Source organism: Dipodomys merriami, unplaced genomic scaffold (genome assembly GCF_024711535.1).
Source record: "Dipodomys merriami isolate MVZ:Mamm:240054 unplaced genomic scaffold, mDipMer1.0.p SCAF_37, whole genome shotgun sequence".
In the NCBI taxonomy this organism is placed as follows: Eukaryota; Metazoa; Chordata; class Mammalia; order Rodentia; family Heteromyidae; genus Dipodomys; species Dipodomys merriami.
In genome coordinates this window covers 10,261,419-10,268,727 of record NW_027205270.1, presented here as the reverse complement: position 1 = coordinate 10,268,727, position 7,309 = coordinate 10,261,419, and the positions used below count along the sequence as shown (strand labels likewise).

Sequence of the window (7,309 nt, the reverse complement as noted above, 5' to 3'; positions counted from 1 at the left end):
CTCAATAGCTATGTGCATTTGACCATATAAGATTATGATAATTAAAAGGAACTCCAAGATATGGACACAAGGTATTTAATTTTGTTGTTGTTATTTTTAAAGTATTAGGTGATTTATTTTTTGTGTTTTTTCTCCCTATGCTTTATCCCCTGTTGACACTGTATTTGTTTTTGGTACTGGGTATTGTATATCTGAATTAGGGAAGGGAAGGGGAACAAAAAATGGTGAGACAAAGGACAAAGCGCAAAATCAATATGTTGGAAATAATCTTTACAACTTGGAAGTTGGTGGGGGTTAGAGGGATGGAAAATGGGAGAAAAATGAGGGAGGGGTAACAAATTCGAAGAAATGTACTCACTACCTTACTTGTGTAACTGTACACCTTGACAATAAAATTTTTAAAAATGGAAATAGTTAATGAGGTTATTGAGTAGGAAGCAAAGCTTATTTAAATCCAGGAAATAAAAAAATTACAAGTGTGTGTGTTGTGTGTGTGTGCGTGCACGTGTGTGCACGCGGGCACGGGTGTGTGGACAAGGAGGCGGGCGCAGCCGAGTTAAGAGTCCGAACTCCTTGGACTCCATTTGCTATTCTTTTCTTTCTACTCTACACCTATTTGGTGGTTGTGGGCGTTTGTATTTGGTTTTCTTTTCATTCATTTCTAGATCTTAAAAATCATTTTTTTAGGGTTGAGGGTAGTGGAAAAGGGGGTGAAGGAGTAGAGTAACAGCAGAAAAGCAGGAGGACATGGAGATGAAGAAGAGGATTAGTCTAGAGTTATGGAACAGAGCCCCGGAGGAGGTAACAGCGTTAGTCCTTGATAATTGTCTGTGTGTCAATGGGGAAAATGAAGGCCTGAATGACACTTTTAAGGAACTAGAGTTTCTGAGTATGGCTAATGTGAAATTAAGTTCACTGGCCCGGCTCCCTAGCTTGAATAAACTTCAAAGTTGGAACTTGGTGACAATATAATTTCTGTAGGTTTGGAAGTCCTGGCAGAGAAATGTCCAAATCTTACTTACCTCAATCTGAGTGGAAACAAAATCAAAGACCTCAGTACTGTGGAAGCTCTGCAAAATCTTAAAAATTTGAAAAGTCTTGACTTGTTCAACTGTGATATCACAAACTTGGAAGATTACAGAGAAAGTATTTTTGAGCTGTTGCAGCAAATCCCATACTTAGATGGATTTGATCAGGAGCTTAAAGAAGCACCAGACTCGGAAGATGATGAGGATGAGGATGAAGATGAAACTGGTCTACATGAAGGATAGGAGAAGGAGGAGGAAGAAGAAGAGGAAGATGAAGACGAAGCAGATTCAGAATTGGGAGAGGGAGAAGAGGAAGTGGGCTTTTCATACTTAATGAAAGAAGAAATTCAGGATGAAGAAGATGTTGATAACTATGTTGAAGAAGGGGAAGAAGAAGAGGAAGAAGATGACCTTTATGGAAAGAAGAGAAAACAAGATGCTGAGGATGATGGAGAAGAAGAAGATGACTAAATCATTCTAAGATTCGATTTCCTAGATCTCCTGGGTGTGCAACAGAGTGATCACATCTTCTTTCTTTTTCATGTATGATAGCTCCTCTTATTAGAAGATAGTCTGTAACTTTTTTATAGGAGAAGTGTGGTTTTACTATTTTTGCCTTAGCATTCCAATTAAGATTTACTAGTTTGCTAATGATCATGTTGTATGTAGAGAAAAATTTTCATTAACTCCCTCATCCCTCCATTGTGCAATTCTCTAGCAATGTATTTGGAATCTTAATTTTTCTAATTCAGGCTTACTGTCTTAGACATTTTTAGCCCATAATTAAAACATGATCAATTAAAAAATTACAAGAATTGGATGCAGATATAGGCATCAATACTGGAGCACTAAACTGGTCTCATCTGGACTGAAAGGACAATTAGAACACATCTGCAATGTGAGGAAACTTGTAACCAAGTTTGTTAAGTTCAAATAATGCTAATGTGTAAGACTCATGGAAAGGTAAGAATTGTGTCTGGTCATGTTAACAAGAAAATTGAAAAATAATAATTTCATAAGTTTTTTGCTTTGTTTAAACGTATCAATTGAAAAGAGAACATTAGGTTCTACATTTGGGGTAGTGTTGCCAACTTCAAATATGTGATGTTTACAAACACCAGATATCTAGTGCATCAAGTTTTCTATTAGTGTTTTTTTCCTTTAATGTTCAGACCACAAAATCCATTTCACTTCATTCTCATACTGGTATTTTCAATGTTTACCACATTCTTGTTATTGTGCAAGGGTTGTACAGAGGGATAATTATTCCATAAGTCAAGGACGAAGTGCAAATGCTTCTGGGACAATGACACCTCTTTCACCATTGTCGACCTTTCCCACTTCTGTCCCTGTCTTCAAATTCCTTAGTTCATTTTTTACATATTGTATATTGAATACTATGACTTCTTTAATTCACCCTTCCTTGGACTCTCTATTCCTGTGTCTCCCTTTCCTCAAAACAAAATAAAGAAAAAAAGATTTTAAAAAAGTGATCAACAAGCCAAGTGCCAGTGGTTCATGCCTGTAATCCTAGCTACACAGGAGGCTGAGGATTGCAGATCAAATCCAGCCCAAGCAGGAAAATCCATGAAACTCTTTTCACTAGTAAACCACCAGAAAACCAGAAGTAGTGCTGTGCTTCAAGTGGTAGAGCTATAGCCTTGAACTGAAGAGCTGAGAGACAGTGCTCAGGCCCAGAGTTCAAGCCCCATGACTAACCAATAAAATAAAATAAAATAAATAAAGTGATCAACAATAGGAAAAAAACCCAAAAGTTACAATAACAACAACAAAAACAAAACCATTTTTCCATTTTCTGGAATTTGTTTTGGTAGGTAGTATTTTAGGAAATCAGAGGAGTAATTCCTGTGGGTTCATCCCCTAAGTGTATCCTCCTTTAGTCAGTATGTTGTGTGTAAGTAGAAACCTGCATAAGATGTTATGCCCAGTTGTTTTAGATCGAACTTCCACATATGAGAGAAAATATGTATCATTTGTTTTTCTGAGGTTGGTTTACCTAACACCATTTGTTGAAGAATCAATAAATGTATGTCTTGGTGCTCAGGTAAAATAAGCCTTCCCTAAACATGTCATGTATTTGTCAAAGAACACATTTTGAATTGACACTCTAAAGGGAGATAGTTATAAGAAAATGGAGTATTAATAATATGGTTTGACGAGCTTTACAATGTCAATGGGGGGGAGAGGGGAAGGAGAAGGATTGGGATTGGGGGGGGAGGGGGGAGGCTGGGAAGGGATGTGAAGGGTAAACCAAAGGAGGAGGCTGCAATGCTTGGTAAGAAATGTACGCATTATCCTGCCCATATAATTGTAACCCCTCTGTACAGTATGTTCACAAATAAAATAAAAAAATAATATGGTTTGAACAGAAAACACAATATAAAAAATGGCTCCTATATTTGAAACATTTATATTTATAAATCTTTTTGTAAGTACACTGATTCACAGACTAAAATTAGTTTTCCTAAGCACTACATGGGGAAATTGTGTTCTTAAATTTTCTTGAGAACTGCTGAGGTTCAAAGAGCTCATACACAGAATGGACATTTTACAGCTCTCACTTCAGGGTATTCTCCTCTGTTTGAGTTAGTGCTAATTTGAAAATGGTAGTCCAGTGCTCTCAGATCCTAATATAAGTTCAATTACTCTGTTTACAGAGAACCTTTTCTAGTATATAATGTGAAATCAAGACATGATCATGACATGAACCAAAAAATCATCTCGTTCAACTAAGTACAATTGTTTGTCCAGGATGTGACTCTCAAGATCCTTCTAAGTATTAAAGGGAAATATAAGGGAAGGAACAGATACCCATAATTTCTGGGAAACAATAACACTATAATATTCACATCCAGGTATGAAAGACTTGCTCATGAAAGAGCAAGTCCATTTAGCCAGTTTTATTCGTTCATAAATTTTCTTATTTGAAAATTAAAGCAAACAGTGAATTCATTCTGAATTCTTTCTGCTTAACATTGTGATCCTAAGGATTTCTTATGTTACCTTTTGCAAATCAGTTGTCAAATATTTATCACCTAAGTTTTATTTCTTTTATTTTGTAATTACATGTTCATGGAGCACTACTGATATGTTAAGAGGAAACAAGACTTCCTGAAGTTCACTGGGAATGTAGACTTTGGAAGAACTATAGTGTTTTATTCATTCTTTGTCAATATAATGGTCATCCTGTCTCTCAGAATCATTAACTGTTTTTTCAGACACCATTTGACTTCCTTCTTTTTATTGAGAATGCTAGCCTTTTTTAATATTCTTTTTTTATTGTGAAAATACTGTACAGAGGGGTTACAATTACATGGGCAAGATAATGAGTACATTTCTTATCAAGCATTGTAGCCTCCTACTTTGTTTCCCCTTCCCATCCCTTCCCATCCTCCCCCCACACCCCCACCCAATCTTCCCCCCCACCCCGCACTAAAGTTGTAAAGTTTGTTTTCGACATAAAGACTTGTACATCTCATTGTTGCAATGGGTCCACCTGTATTCCTAGTTAGGGGCACTCATTTCTTTTTCTAGATTGTCTTGGAGAACAAGTTTCAATGTAGCCTTCTGTGTAGACTTTTTTTATAACCCTACAGGAAATACATGTAGATAACTCTTTTGGGTTTTCTTCCTTGTTGTCCTTGTAATCTTTTATTTTATTATCATGAAACACTCAATAGGTTATAATAGTTTCTACAGTATTTTATGAAATACACTTGAAAAATTACCATATGTGTTACACAACCAGGCTATGGGAATAAGTATCATTGTGTCTATTCACAGGTTAAAAACCGAAAGTATGTGAAAGTTAAACAAACAGAGAAAAAGCAGTTAATCAATTACAGAGCCACAATTGTAACACAATTAAAACAATACAGCTTTGTACTGCTGAAGTGCTCATGTTTACTTCTTTGGTATATTTTCAATCCTTTAAAGGTAAAGGTTTCTATTTATTGGTCCCTTTGTTCACATTCTCTGGATGACAGAATTTTTGAAGATAGATGGAGCTAATTTTGTGTGATAGCATGTGCCGAAAGGAAAGTGTTGTATATCTTCAACCTAACATGAATAAAATTTATTGTAATGGCCAGGCATGATAATGAGACACATTTTTATGTGCTTTCTGGAACTGAGAGTTGAAGACAAAAGTAGGCAAGAGTAGGCTCCTGAATTATCCGGACATGGATTTGCAATGTATGTATGCAAAGTTGAAAGAAATAATATACATCACAACAAATTTCCTTAAAATCATCCCTTAGAAACAATTTAAGCTGTCTTTTTCACTGAGATATACAGAAATTTTTCTGTGCTTAATCTTCCCTGAAAATATAATCTGCTTTTCATTTCATCACCCTCAGAAGGAACAACAGGGACCACAATGGCTTTTGAATGGGTGAGAAAAAGGGTTATCTTTCAGACAAGAGTTACTCTTCAACCTGCTGCAAGGAAATGCCAATAAACTTTTTCCCCAAGGAAAGACAACATTTGTGTCTGCATAAAAGCCAAGTCAGCATTATGCCAGTTCATCTGAAGGAAAGAAAGGACGTCTGGCAGCTACAAAGATTGATGTTCCTCTGAACAACTCATTAGGTGGCTAGGTTATGTTTTGAAAAATAGATGCTGCACCCGGTGCCCTGTCCTCATTTCAACACACAAATCAAGGTACACATTTTTGACTCGTAAGTCAATTTCAAAACATAATATTTTATTGAAAGGAAAGCCAACTGTGCATTCATATAATGATATTCTTTTTATTAGGCTGTGGTTAAAGAATTACATCTCACAGCATTGCAAATCATTCCCATAAACGCAATGTTGAGGGGAAATGATATTTGGCTGTAGAGGAGCACTCCAGCAATGTTAATTTCAAATTCATTTAATTCATTGTCTTATATTCTCCAGAGAGCAAAAAGGAAATTTTTTGAACTAAAGTTAAAAGCTTCATTAAAGGAACACAAATATAATAATAAATCAGAATTGTAGTGTAATGCTAATAAAAGTCAGATGTTTTAAGAATAAATTGCATTATCTTAGACAAATTATAAATTATTTTAGAAAAAAGTTTTCTATTCAAGACAATATAAAAGACTTGTCATGTGAGAAACAAGATTTAAGATAACAGGAGATGAAAAACATTAACCTAGCAAGTGGCACAGTAGAAAACTTCAAGAAGAAACTTCAAGTTGATATTGTCCTTAAACAGGAACTGGAGCACGGGAAGTAGAGATACTTAGGTTCCTGCCAAGCCACGTCCACTCAATACTAATTAAAGTACTCACAATGAATGACTGGGTTAAAGTGCTACAATAGACATCGGTTTCCAAAGAATACAAAAAGCAGGCATTTTCAGTTGAGAATTCAGAAATTGGAGCTCCCACCTCCAAGTCTACACACATTTCTTGAGTGTGAAGGGAAATGAAATGTAGCTCTCATCTCTTGCTTCCATTCTGTTCACAATTATTCCCCTAACATTTTCACAGTGTAGTTTAAGGCCAGAGGACTGTGAGGGTTACACTTGGAATGTATTTTTCTTTTTCCTGCCAGGCCCTGGGGCTTGAACTCAGACAGTTTATGCTCAAGGCTAGTGCTCTACCACTTGAGTCATTTTGGGCTTTTTCTGAGTAATTCATGGAGATGAAAGCCAGCCCGGTCTGGCTTCTAATCACACTCCTCAGATCTTTCTTACTTAATTCTGGTTCACCAGTAATTCTGGAAAGAATGTTCAAATCGCTATACAAGTTTTCCTACAAGAGAATATATTTTCTCTGATTAGAAATCTCAAGGAAAGAAATCTCCTTATATCCTAGGGTGCTGCATCTTTTATTTAGAAATCTTGAATTTTAGACATGTCTTTGTTTAACAAAATTAATATCCTTCCCTTTATCTTTAAACTATTAGCCCAAATACTCTAGGGTGATATACATTAAGGGAAATCTTTTTTCCAAATGATAGAATTTAGGTAATGTAAAAATAAATTTACTCATAAATCTTCTTTAATCAATGAATTTTTTCATGTGTATGTTTATTGATTTCTTTTCTATGCTGATTCTTCTCTCTGGATACATCCCAATCTGTCAATGTCACTGTTTAAAATGTAATGTTCAGCACTAAATTCAATAAAGGAGGTGGGGAATCAGGAAACAATAAAGTGTTGTAGCTTTCCTCAGTATTTGAGATAAAATGTTTCCCTTCAGGCAGTTTATGATTAAACCAAACTTCAAAATTGTACCATTTCAAATTATTCATATTGTTATTTATAG

General features: G+C 35.5%; 1 pseudogene; it reads left to right on the top strand.

Annotated features, from left to right (window-relative positions):
* The first annotated feature begins 747 nt into the window (after positions 1–747).
* LOC138804580 (acidic leucine-rich nuclear phosphoprotein 32 family member E pseudogene) lies at positions 748–1,499 on the top strand (annotated as a pseudogene).
* The last annotated feature ends 5,810 nt before the right edge of the window (positions 1,500–7,309 follow it).